A 14134-nucleotide genomic window follows, 5' to 3' on the forward strand; every position below is an offset into this window, starting at 1 on the left:
ACACATGAACTCAGTTATCCATCTTATTAGTGATATACAGAAGCTACATGGATATGAATGAGGGAAGGAGCAGCCATATGCGGGACAGTGACAGATGTGACAGGTGGCTGCTGGGAGTGGCAGGCAGGTGACATCTCTGTCGCTCTGTCACACTCAGGTCCCCTCAGTGACAGGAATTGTCAAGCCCCGCCCCACCCCCTCAACTCAGCGCCATTGTGGCATCTTCAAGAATTCTGCCCAGCACCTGGCAACAGCCATCACTACGTCACACAGGACAGGGGCCGGGCACCATCTCTGGCCGCACCCACCGGGCTCATCAGCCAGCCTATGAACGCCCGCCTCCTCTCGCGCTCCACCCACCTGCAACCTGCTACATGTGAGCCGTATCTGAGCCCCGCCCACTAATCAGCGTATGGGTCTGTTCTCCTCCTTGCTCCGCCCGCTTCTGCATATTGCGACTCGAGTGCCGGTGAGGTGCTGAGGAGGCCCCGCCCCCCGGGAGATACACTTGTCACACGGCCTCCAGCTATATATACCGGAGCCAGCCAGCGGCCTGTTCACCGGGGAGCCGCACTGCCGGAGTGAGGGGCCCGCCCGGCCTGCACAAGTGGAAGAGCATCAGCACCCCGGCATTTCCTGCAGGGAGAGCCCAGGTACCGTGCCTGCCCCTCCCCCACCAGCATCATCATCAACATCATCATAACACTGACTGCTCCATGCCACTGGCTGCACCCCCAGAGCTGACACTCAGTATCCCCCTCCAAGAGGTGACACAGCATAACATTAACTGTGCTATGCCCCTGCCTGCAGCCCCAGAGCTGACACTCAGTATCACCCCTCCCCCCCCCCCCTCCAAGAGGTGACACAGCATAGTACTGACTGCTCTGTGCCACTGACTGCTCTGTGCCAGAGCTGACACTTAGTATCACCCCTCCCCCCCCCCCCCCTCCAAGAGGTGACACAGCATAACACTGACTGCTCCATGCCACTGCCTGCACCCCCAGAGCTGACACTCTGTAGTAGCCCCCCCCCAAGAGGTGACACATCATAACACTGACTGCTCAATGCCACTGCCTTCACCTCCAGAGCTTACACTCTGTTCTGAGAACTGATGACTCCATGCAACTGCTGTCACCACCAGGACACTCAGTATCAGCATACCCCCCCCCCCCTTAACACCAGAGCTGACCCTCAGTTCTAGTTACAACCCCCCCCCCCCCTTTATCCCCAGAGCTGACACTTAGTTTTAGCATACAACCCCCCCCCCCCCCCCCCCAAGAGGTGACACATCCCAACATTAACTGCTAGGCTGCTGCCCCCCCCACCACCACCACCACCCGCCCTCATAGCATTTACATTTAGAGATCCTTGGGAGACAAGATTTATCCCCTCTTCAGCCTGACATCTTGCAGCATGGCTGACATGCTTGGCCCAAAATTGGTCCCATTGTTGATTGGGCATGCACTTGGTGGCACTGATTCTCATCCAATTCGATAACTATCGAATTGGATGGTTGATTGGCCAGCCAAGTCGATAGATGTAAAGGTACCTTTAGAGCTGATGTTAGAGTAGAGATTTCTGATTACCCCTCCCCCGGGGCTGATACCTTGCAGCATGTCTGATCAACATCTGTTGGCTGCATTGTTGGTCGGGCATACACTGGTTGATGCATGGTCATGCACTGAGACACCTTCCTGCGCTGGATGAGAACTAGAGATTTGTTCCCCCTAGAGGTGACGCTAGAGGTTTTCAAGAGGTTTCATACATCTTCCACCCCCCCAGGCATTGCCTCATATGCATGCTTGGCAGGAAGTGCGTCACTAGGATTTCCATCGGTCCGTGCATGCACGTTGCACTGTGCTCCGTCATGCACACTTGCTGTGTCGCCCATCCCGGCTGATTATTACAGATTTGCAGCTTAGAGTTGACTTTTAGACATTTCTGACAACCATCAGGGCTGGCTATTACAGATTTGTCCCCCTCTTAGCTGACGTTTAGAGATTTACCCCCCCCCCCCCGACAATTACACATTTTATTTCCTACACCCTCCCCCACCACCTCCACACACCCCCTCCCCCCCCAGGCTGACGTGTAGAGATATTTGAGATTTCTCTACTAAGATCAGTACCTTTTTATATTTCAAATCTACCTCAGGTTCATTTTAAAATATACAGTAACTGCTTATTTTGAGGGGTTAATTTACAAGCTGCATAATTTTGCAACATTAAAGGGACTCCGAGCACCTCTCATGGGTATGCCTTTAAGTTAGACGACTTCCTACAAATTTGTGTTATGACCCCTCTGGAGGAGCCTCTTGCAATGGCCATGCGTGTCACTTCCTCCTCCTGCTTAATTCAGTGCTGCACTTCTCTAACAGGGAAGACAGGGGTGACCTGGAAGTTATAACATAGCCAAGATGACAGCCGCAATTTTTAAATTGAACGAAAACTATTTGGTGTAGAATGGAGATTCAGGCATCAAATGAAAGAGGAGAGCACAAGCTACAGAAAGGTGTGCATCTTTAAGTACTTTGCAGTACTGGTCGGAGTCTTAAAGGCATGCCCATGAGAGGTGCTCTGAGTCCCTTTAATATAAAACTTGCATCAACTCCAAATGGCTAGCCTCTCGTCGGCCACCTCTGCTTGCCTTCCATGGGCTGATATCGGCTTCATATGACAGCACTGTGAACTCGGAGTCAGAGCAATTTTGGGTACCTGGAGTCGGTGGTTTCATAAACTGAAGAGTCAGTTGATTTTTCTACCGACTTCACAGCCCTGTGATCTGATAAGCCATGGATTACTCCATGATTGGAATTATCCCTTCATTCTCTAACAGAATTCAGCAGAAGTTGAGTAAATTGTTCCCCTGCTGTTGTTGAGCTGATGCTGCATAACTGTGTGGATCAGTCAACCCACGACCACTGCTCAAATGACCACTTCATGATGTAGTGGTGCACCCAATCACTATTTCCATCAGTAAACTGTCTGAAATGTATCTGATATTTATTAATCTGATGTGTAGGGGTCAGTAGATCGCTGACAGGTTTAAGTAAAGTAGTCTTGTGCTGGGAAAAATGACCTGTGTATGGCAGTGTTAATAAGACAGGTACATTTTATAAAACAATTCAGAATTGACCTGTGTATGGCTATCGAAGAGCCAGTTAATGCTGTGAATTCCCATCTGGGCCCAGAACTGATCAAGGTAAATTGAAATAGCAATCGGGCTGATAAGATGGGCGCTGAACTGGCGTTAAACGGAGGACAAGCAGCTCATTGCTCAAGAGCTTTCCATTCAGATGAATGGATAGCGCTTGGTAACATGGTTTACCATCGTTCTTGCATATGTGGCGCTCGAGCCGTTGTTTCCCATTGTCTCGTTTAGTCCTGGAAGCTACATGTTCCTTCCAGGAACGCCCAAGCGTGGCACTTCCTATTTCCCCTACTGGAGTCAAAATGTGATGCAACACTTGAACGACGGGAAGCACCGCCGGAGGATGCTCGCTAGTGAGATGCCACACTGCTGGTTCACATGTCTGTCTGAACCAGCCCTCAATTAACAAAAGGCTGGACAGAATAGCTGCATCATGGGGGAGATGCATTTGCCACAGCACTACCGCTCGCCACCTCTCCTTTAAGATGAGACCAGCTGGGCACTAGTGGTCTGAAGCCTGTATGGATAGGTGCACAGCTACCAGCAAGCAGAGCTACATATTGGGATTTTTGATTCAAAATCATTCAGGCTCCTTTCACACTATGGCCTTTGCGTTGCGGTGAAACGGACAGTATAATCTCATCAGAATGCAGCTCTTTATTGGCACACGTCCATTGCAGTGCTACAATTTACGACAGAATAACGCACATCGTTCTTGGATACCAACTTCAGTGACCGTTTGATTTTTCATTTTGGCTGGGCTCACATATGGCATAGTGTGAAAAACTAGCGTTTTAGGATGGTGCGTGTGCTATTGCGTTTTACTGCGTTTTTGGTGCTTGTGGATTTTTTTTCCATGCATTTTAAGGCATTTGCGGTTCGCTAATGGACAACACATAAGCGGTTTTGTATGCGTTATTTTTTCACAAATTTATGCAAATCACTAGGAAGACAACAGGAAGTGGAAACACAGAGATCTTCACTTTTTTAATTAAAAATGCATGGAAAACGCAATGCATATGCGTTACCATGGACTTTCATTATGTGCATTTTGGCAGCCAGCCTGCATAATATGCAACACTACCAGTGTCTGCGGAACGCATACTGTACAAACGCAGTGAAATGCTGCTTCTTCTGCATCCCATAGACTAACATTGCTGCATAAAACGCAGAGTTTTCCGCTAAGCTAGCGTTTCTGCTATATGTGCACCCGGCCTTTAGCTCCAATCACAAAACTCCATTGCAGATGTTATTTAAAGAAAATCTGTAAGGAAAAAAAACTCCCCCCTGGGGGGTACTCACCCCCGGGTGGGGGAAGCCTCCGGATCCTATTGAGGCTTCCCCCGACGGATATCTGCTATTTCCGCCTATCTCCGTCAGAAGAGCCGCAACAGTGCCCCCGCTGGAGCCTGGAAAGGTAAATATTGAACAGGCTGTCGGGCCGCTGTTCGGAGGGCTGCAGCGAGACCCCCGTGGGAAAGAGGACGGTGGAAGCCTCATTAGGATCCGGAGGCTCCCCCCTCCCGAGGTGAGTATCCCCCAGGGGAAGTTTTTGGTTTTACTGTCTCTTTAAAAGATTTAAAGTACAAGTGAACTGAGAAGAATATGGAGTCTGTCGTATGTTTCCTTTTAAACTATACCAGTTGCCTGGCTCTCCTGCTGACCTATTTGGCTGCAGTAGTGTCTGAATAACACCAGAAACAAGCATGCAGCTAATCCAGTCAGATCTGACAATGTCAGAAACACCTGATCTCCTGCATGCTTGTTTAGGGTCCATAGCTAAAAGTATTAGAGGCAGAGGATCAGCAGGACAGCCAGACAACTGGTATTGCTTAAAAGGAAATAAATATGGCAGCCTCCATCTCTCTCGCTTCATTTGGCCTTTAGAATCTTTTTTTTTTTAGTATAAAGAGTGTTGGGTGAGTCCATCCTGATCTTGTTAGCAGGCTTGTAGACCTTGTGATGGGGACTGCTAGGTTTTCATATCTAAAGCCGCATCTACACTCGTAGATGCGGCCGCGATCCGGCGGCTCGATTAGCCGCCGGATCGCCTCTTCTGCGTCCCCGCTCGTGCGCCGGATTCGATTCCCGCTCGTCCCCACCGGCGTCGCTCATCTTCCGCTCGATTCCCCGCCATTGTCCCCTCGCGGGGAGCGAGCAGGGAATCGGCGGTGCGGAGATCCATCCTGTCGAATCTTATCAGTCAAGCTGCATTAGCGGCTCGATTGATAAGGAGCATCGCAGCCGCATCTACGCGTGTAGATGCGGCTTTAGGAACATTGTTATATACAGGTAGTCCTCGGTTAACTAACGAGATAGGGACTGTCCGCTCATTCTTAACCTGAATCTGTCCTTAAATCGGGACAGCCACCATTGCCCCGTTTTTTAATGCAGAGTAAGCGCAGCGGAAGGTAGATAGAGGACAACTCACCTGATCCTCGGCGGTAGAAGGTCCCATTGTGGTGCCTGGAAGCTGCGCGGCCAGTCCTCTTGCTCCGTCCACTGTTCCCCGGCGGCTTCACATGCGACGCATAATGACGCATTAGCAGGCGCCGCCACTAGGGGGCTTCTCCTGATTGCGTCATTATGCGACACATGTGAAGCCGCCGGGGAACAGTGGATGGAGCGAGAGGACGGGCTGCGCAGCTTCCGGGCACCACAATGGGACATTCTACCGCCGAGGATCAGGTGTGATGTCCTCTATTTACCTTCCGCTGCACTGACTCTGCATTTAAAACGGCGCAGAAGAGGTAGTCCCCGGCGGCGTGACGTCATTGCGATGGGGCGGAGCTATGGTCGCGGCGTTCGTATCGTCGGGTCGGGCGTTCGTAAACCGGGGACTACCTGTATTCGTTTGTTGGATGGTAATAATACAGCAGATTTGTTTCAGAATATTATAGCCCAGAGCTTGTGGCATTGGCTGTGTCAGATCCTGTTACAGCTCGCCTGTTTATCTGGGATTTTACAGGATAACTTCTAAAGCCCCATAGGCATGCTCAACCAAGGACACTAAGTACAAACGAGAAGACAAATTTAAGTGATAAAAAGATACGCCTTGACATGCACACAGTAATACACCCCGCATGAAAAAAACGAGCGATTTCCTTAAAAGACGTGTGTTTATCATATCTTTAGGCTGGTTTCACAGTGGGACGTTAAAGTCCCACGTTACAGCAGCCAGTAACGCAGCCTAACTCACATCACTGTAAAATCAATGGCTGTTCACAGTGCCCACGTTGCGTTACATAGTAACGCAGCACGTTTAAACAACGTACTGCATGCTGTACGTTATACTGGGCTAAGCCACGTTAGACTGTTTGCACATGCTCAGTAATGTTGGAGGAGGAGGTCTCCCCTCCTCCTCCGCGGCCAGCCACATGGCTAATTAACCACTTGATGACCCAGCCTTTACCCCCCCCTTAAGGACCAGCACTGATTTCGCTGATCTGTGCTGGATGGGCTCTACAGCCCCCAGCACAGATCAAACACCAGGCAGAGCGACCAGATCGCCCCCTTTTTTCCCCACTAGGGGGATGATGTGCTGGGGGGATCTGATCGCTCCTGCCTGCGTGTGGCTGGCGGGGGGCACCTCAAATCCCCCTCCACCGCAGGATTCCCCCCTCTCCCTCTCCTCCCTCCCTGTCCCGGAGATCGGAGGCTGCACAGGAACGGATCTGTCCTGTGCAGCCTCTAACAGGCTCCTGCCTGTCATGTGACAGCGATCCCCGGCCGCTGATTGGCCGGGGATCGCTGATCTAGTACAACGCTGCTACTGTTAGCAGCGTTGTACAAATGTAAACAAAGCGGATTATTTCTGCTTGTGTTTACATTTAGCCTGCGAGCCGCGATCGGCGGCCCGCAGGCTATTCACTGAGCCCCCCGCCGCGAATTGACAGGAAACAGCCGCTCGCGCGAGTGGCTGTTTCCTGATTAATTAGCCTGCAGCCGGCGACGCAGATGTGCGTCGCTGGTCCTGCAGCTGCCACTTTGCCGACGTGCGTTATGAGTGCGCGGTCGGCAAGTGGTTAATATTCACTGCACTGTGGAGACTCGGTAGGACTGTAGTGTTGATCGGATCATGAACTAATTGTTCATGTGATCCGGATCTTTTTTGTGAGTCGAAACCTCTGGATCATCACAATGAAAGATTCGGTTCACAGTGGATGTCTGTCTGGAAGAAACAGGAACATACAGAATGTACAGTGCAGGGAAAGTCCTGTCCCGCTAGTCATTTCACACCCAGTCTGCTTCACTAGTAAAATGATTCAAATGATTCGGTTCAAAGATCCGGATCTTTTCAATGATCCGATTCAAATGATCTGAATCCTTAAAAAGATCCGGACTTCCTATCACTAACCTGGAGCAGCTGCTTTGAGAGCTGCATAACGCAGCTCAATCTGATGTCCAACTTCAACACCACCATGCGTTGCGTTAGGGGCACGTTATGCGACCTTAACGTCCCCTAAAACGCAACGTCTTGGTGTGTAAGTAGCCTTAAAGCTCCACAGCGACGTCCCTTCACCATAGTCTATAATAGCATAATCGTCCAGATTTGTGTACACATTAACAGTTTGCAGACGTCTTCTCGCCATCTTTTCCAAAATCAATCTGAATTCCGGAACGATTTAACCTCTTATCTGTCATTTGCCGTTTCTTATCTGTCATTCTCACTCAGCCGTCCGCACGTCTACACGTGAAGACTGTCGTTCAATTTTCCCAAAAACGTTTGATTTTCGCTCACTGTAAAAGACAGCGATTAAGGCTATAGCACTGAGTTGTGTTCAAGACCCTTTACAGAAGGCACACGGAACAGTTCATGTTGCTTAGAGGAGCTCACAATCTAATGCCCTCACTTCAGATGAACTTCCTGGTGATTTCAGTTGGCTGGATTCTGAGCTGCATACAATTTCTGTGCAAACAAGAAAGATTTGCATCTGGCTGGATATCTCCTGTCCCACCCTAGTCATCATGATCCTGTGTGCAAAGCAGTTCATTTTGGCACTTTGGCAACCAGTGCAGTGGCGTAGCTAAGGAGCTATGGGCTCCGATGCAAGTTTTACATTGGGGCCCCCCAAGCACTCTATACATAACAATTGATATGGCGCACCAAAACCTGCCAATAGCAACTACAGTGTCAGAGGTGCAAGAAGGGGATGGGGAACAGTGTGTTAATGATTACTGCCATTAAAAGCATCTATAGAAGTAATTTATTACCAGAACAGGACCAATAGAGAGCTAATACTGTGATAGAGGGTGGACCTTTTGGGGCCCCTCTGACCCAAGGGCCCCGATGCGGTCGCTACCTCTGCACCCCCTGTTGCTACGCCACTGAACCAGTGCCTATTGGCTTTCCTCCTCCTTTTGTGTCCTACCTGATCATGCACCTCCATTAGGGCTGGTTCAGACGGACGTCTGCGTAGCTTCGCGTCTGGGGGCGTTGCGGCGGCTGCACGGTCAGGCTTTCAGTAGCCTTCGGTCGCGTCGTGATGCGGTCGCGGTTTTTTTTTCCCGTAGGGGAACATTAGCCGTCGCGGTTGGCCGCTCCCTGGAAGCTACATGTTGCTTCCAGGGGCAGCCCGAACGCTCGCGAAAATCGGGACCCGAACGCCGCGTTCGGGTAAAAGCGCGCAAAAGCTCGGTGTAAACGCTCCCATTCACTTCAATGGGAGCGTTTACCGTGACGGTCCGAACGCTTGCGGTAAACGCTCCGCAAGCGTCCGTCTGAACCAGCCCTTACTGTGCACCCATACTATGCATTTGAGTGAACCTAACTTGCCTAATCTCCATCCAGTGACTAAGCATTACCTTGTACTCCTACTATGCTGTGTGATCTGATTTTTCTTGTATTCCAGTATTGTCATATTGCTGTTTGTCACCCCTAAATATGGTCTGTAACCTAAACCAATGTCCAGCGCTGCGTAATATGTTGGCGCTTTATAAATTAAATAGATAATAAATAGACTACATTGGCCTCAATTCATAAAAGGCTTTGCGGTAAAATCTGGGAGTGAAAATACCTCATTCTGTGTTTTAGACCTTTTTGTGCCAGTGGCTGGCTAGTGTAATGGTTAAGGGCTCTGCCTCTGACACAGGAGACCTGGGTTCGAATCTCGGCTCTGCCTGTTCAGTAAGCCAGCACCTATTCAGTAGGAGACCTTAGGCAAGTCTCCCTAACACTGCTACTGCCTATAGAGCGCGCCCTAGTGGCTGTAGCTCTGGCGCTTTGAGTCCGCCAGGAGAAAAGCGCAATATAAATGTTGTTTGTCTTGTCTAATTCATAAAGATTTTCACAGCTGCTTTTTGAAGTTTGGTAAATTACCATTGAGCGGTAAAGCAGAAGTGTGGCGATATCTCTTTTGTTACAAGCTGTAATTAAGGCTCCCTGCACAGACTCGCAGAGACTTCGGCTCCCTGCACAGAAGGAGACTTTGCATTGTTAAGACCTCACCAACGGTGTCGGTAATTATAGTCTGACTTACCGCTTGTTGAAGTCTTTTATGAATTGACATTTGCTGACAATTTACTGAGATGGCTGTAGTTACCTCCAACACAAGTCGGTAATTTACCTCACTCTGTAATTTCAGTTTTTCATGCGATAACAGCCTTTATGAATTGACACTTTGCTAAGTGCTCGGTATAGTCTGCTGTTTTCAGCATTACAGCATACGGTAATGCTTTATGAATTGAGACCATTGTCATGGTAGTTTGACGCAAGTGATATGGATTGCAGCGCAAGTGTTTGGGGATGGCTACCTGTAGGTTTTCAGCTAGCGGAAGTGCTCAGTAAGTAGCTACGGCTGGCAAGCGTTTTTTGCCTGCGCTTGAAAAAAGGGCAAATACGCCCCTAGTGTGAACGAACCCTGATAGGGCGAGCAGCGTGTGTTTGGAAAGTAATCAATTAGGCATATAGGTATACTGGTTACCATAACAATTCTGACAAGATTAGCTGCATGCTTATTTCAGGTGCGTGATTCAGACCCTACTGACCAGTAAGATCAGCAGGACTGCCAGGCAACTGGTATAGTTTAAAAGGCAATAAATATGGCAGCTTCGATAGGTCTCATACTTTGAGTGCCTTTGACACTGGATTTGTTGGTTACCTTTAGAGTGCTTTCAGAGGGGAACCTACCAATGCCTTTTTATTTGTATACTTAGGGCCCATTCACACTTGAGCGTTTTGCCGGCAAAACGCTCAAATGCTAGCACTTTTGAGAGCTAGTGTAATGAAACCCTATGGGCCCCTTCTTACTTGGGTGATCTGCGCTAATCGCCGCAAATCGTCCAAAAACCGCTAAATGCAAAAGCGTAGTCTGCACCATTTTCAGGTGATTTCCCGGCGATCGCGTTTCAGTGCTATAGAAGCGCTAAAAGCGATTGCGAAAAAATCTCCCAAGTGTGAATGGCTTTTTTTTTTTTTTTTTTTTTTTTTTTTTTTTTTTCCTGCAAAATCACCATATCAAAGATCAGCAAGTGTGAATGAGCCCTTAGGGCCCTTTTCCACTAGCAATCTCAATCACAAATCACAAGCTATTGCGATTTTTCATTAATTCTGTTATGCGATTGCGATTTTTCATTTGCATTGCATTATCACTGTAAAAATCGCTCTAGAAAACGAAATCACTATAGTGGAAAATACTTCTCATGATTTTTATGATAAAGTAGCAACCCTAGCGATATAAAAATCGCTAGCGATTTCGCGATTCAGCTGTTTAGTTGAAAAAGGCCCTTCCTGAGCTCAGGTACACTCTCTGGGCATAGTGCAGCTCGAGTTGCTGGTTAGAATCAGCCCATTTGTCGTCTTTTGCATACCACCATGTACTCCTCCTGCACGAGCGCCTTTCCCAGATCGATTTGTATAATTCCAGCCGTCCATCAGAATGACACGTTAGAAGCGGAGCGTAGATCGCACGCCGTCACAGGTACAGCACTGGATTTGCCTCCTGACCGCTTCTCTGCTAATTTTAGTGCTGTGGCGAGTTGCTTTGCTTAGAAGTGCTGCGTCTCCTCTCTCCGGACCTCGCAGCCAGCCGAGGAGAGCTCTGCAGTCCTAGCAGGAGCAGAGAGCCCTCGTCCCAGCCATGAGAAAGAGCCAGCAATGCTCTGAATCTCCCATCTGAAGCCCGCTGCCGGTCTGCAACACGCAATCTGGTAAAGAGATGTATTATTATTGCATTTTCTGCTAGTCTGTTTCGTACATTTCACGTCTCCTCTATTGTCAGAAGTGTTGCCTTGTTTATAATAAGCCTTTATCTCTGTCACAGGGCTCTGGCATTGTTCATATCCATTCATTTACTGTTGTTGTTGTCTGCTAGTTAATTATAGCTGTTTTAAAGATCCTAGTATGTCAAAAACAATCTGTTATTTTGCTGCAGTGCCTGGGAGACTTTTAATATTAACCTCTTGTATTTTATGATTGGAGGGTGCATTGTACTCTGGGGGGGGGTCCTCTCTTTATGACGGTCCTGGCTTCGTATAGGTTAAATCCTAGTATTTTATATGTACATATACACATACGGTCACGAGGTATGCGCCTCTCATCTGCAGTGTGTTTACTGTGCTGAGTTTGCTGTCACTTATTGCTGATTTAGGGTTTTGCAGTAATATATAGCAGGACTGCCGCTGAATAGTGTTTTTCTGACGCGGGTTTCTTTTTTACTCTATTTTGGAGTTGTATAGCACCAGCATCATCTTCTGCAGGGCTGTACAGTAAAGCATAGTGCAGACAGTTGCATAGATAGAGGTAGCTGACTCACTATTGAATAGGTTGGCTAATGGATTGTATATTGAGGTGGGATGTATGTACCCGCATTATACAGCATTAAAGAGAACCTGTACTGAGTAAAAATATTTAAAATTAACACATGAGGTAACTTGAAATGAACATTACATAGTTACCTTGCCATCAGTTCCTCTCAGAAGCTCACCATTTTCTTCTGACAATAATCCCATCCAGTTCTGACAATATTTTGTCAGATCTGAAATATATCAGTTGCTGTCAGTAAAATATCAGTTGCTGTCAGTTATAGCTGAGAGGAAAACTGATGTACCAGATAATGTCCATGTTTCCCTATGGCTCAAGTGGGCGATGTTACAGTTTAACTGTGTGCCGACCAGAAAACTGTTATGGGTAATGGCTATTTTCAAAATGGAGGACGGAAAATTCCCTTGATAACAGTGAACAAACAGGGCGTGGGGACAGGAGAAAGACACTGAGGAGTAGACTACATGGAAGGTAAGTATGACTTGTGTATGCTTATTTTGACTTTTAATTTTCAGTTCAGGTTTTCTTTAATGAAACACTATAGGGGAGAGAGCTCTGCCCTTTCAAGCTCGTAGTTTGATGTAAGCAATAGGTGGAATTTATGTACAAGCTAGCAGTTGATGGCTAGATAGTATCCTTGGTAAGATTATATACTTGCCTAATGAGGGGGGCTTTCAGGTTGTTGTTAAAGAGAACCTGAGATGAGAAGTGTCTCAGGTTCCATACTGGGGGGGGGGGGCGGCTTGAGGCTGCTCGTCCCTCAGCGCCACCCCCCCCCCCTGGTTGGCTCCTGTCACCTGCAGTAGTGCCCGAAAGCCTGGTCGAGTCATGCTTCATCATGCATGTGCGGCCAGAAATGTTCCCCATCGCGCTACCGTCTCTTGGGAATGTTCTGAGCTTGCGCAGTAGTACTGCACAATCGCAGAATGCGTTCAGCTATGGGAGCGCGCCAGGGCTTAAAGTGAACCTCCGGACTAAAAATCGACTCAGCAGCACTGAAAAGGCCTTGTGTTTCTTTAACAGTTTCACAGCATCAGAACTTTGTTTCTCTTATCCAAGCCTCATTTTTAGCTGCACAGAAGAAAACTGCCCGGGCTTTTTTCCCCTGATGCTGTGCAAAGCATGATGGGATTTCTGATGTTGTTGCTCTCCTTCTGCTGTTTTGGTGCAATTTTTTTTTTTTTTTTTTTTTTTACATTTTGTATTTGACATTTGAAGCCTAGCGTGTGCAGCTGGGAGGGGTAATCAGGACACAGGACAGTTGGAACTGTGTCTCCTGCTCCTTGTCACCTCCTTTCAACCAAAAAGATGGCTGCCCCCATGACAAAGATGGCTGCCCCCATGAATCACAAACATTTGCCTGTTCTTTTAAAACAGGGTGGGTAAGAGATTATATTACCTATCTATTCTAATTAACATAACTAATGTAACTTAATGACAGTATGTTTGTTTAGGCTGAAGTTCCCCTTTAAGGAACTCCCAGGTACGTATGGAACCTGAGATGCTTTTCGTCTCGGGTACACTTTAAAGCAAACCTGTGAGGTTTGCAATCTAACATTCTAGGTACTTGCCTCGGGATGAGGAAGCTGCTATATCCTAAATGGGCCTCCCTGTCCTTCTCCGGTGGTCTGCTCCAGTGCTGGGGACCCCCCCCCCTCCAAAAAAAGAAAAAGCATGTGGACAGCTCTCGCCTGCGCACTAACATGGACCTTCTCAGGTGGAAGAAGCCAAGTGCAGTCAGGTCTGTGCTACTACCAGGTGCAGATGGCTGGCATTTCCCATTCAGACATACCGTCTTTCCCCGAAAATAAGACAGTGTCTTTATATTCATTTTTGCTCTAAAAGATGTGCTAGGGCTTATTTTCAGGGGATGTCTTATATTTCTATTAGGAAGTGTCTCTCAGGAGAACATTTCCTGTTCCTTTGTACTGTCATGTTCACGGATTTGAAAGTATGCTACTGTAATGATTAGGCGCCTGCTCTGTCATCCCTGCACACAGCTGATAACCTTGCTGTGTGCTGGGATGACAGGATCAGTGCCCGATTGGCACTGCACCACTGTGTCCCCACTTACTGGCTGCCTCTTCCTCCTCTTTAACTTCCGATAGGGCTTATTTTCAGGGGAGGGCTTATATTACAAGCATGCTCAAAATTCCAGCTAGGGCTTATTTTCAGGGAAAGAGGGTATCTTGAACTTTATATTTGTACCTTGCACACAGGAGC

General features: G+C 48.1%; 1 protein-coding gene across 1 annotated transcript in view; it reads left to right on the forward strand.

The window, feature by feature from the left end:
* The first annotated feature begins 488 nt into the window (after positions 1-488).
* Positions 489-14134, forward strand: part of SLC45A4 (solute carrier family 45 member 4) — a 192058-nt gene continuing 178412 nt past the window's right edge. The window contains exon 1 of the mRNA XM_068238089.1: positions 489-653. The gene's annotated coding sequence lies outside the window, so the exon portion shown is untranslated. The remainder of the gene's footprint in view (positions 654-14134) is intronic.

Source organism: Hyperolius riggenbachi, chromosome 5, assembly GCF_040937935.1.
Source record: "Hyperolius riggenbachi isolate aHypRig1 chromosome 5, aHypRig1.pri, whole genome shotgun sequence".
NCBI classification, from domain to species: domain Eukaryota; kingdom Metazoa; phylum Chordata; class Amphibia; order Anura; family Hyperoliidae; genus Hyperolius; species Hyperolius riggenbachi.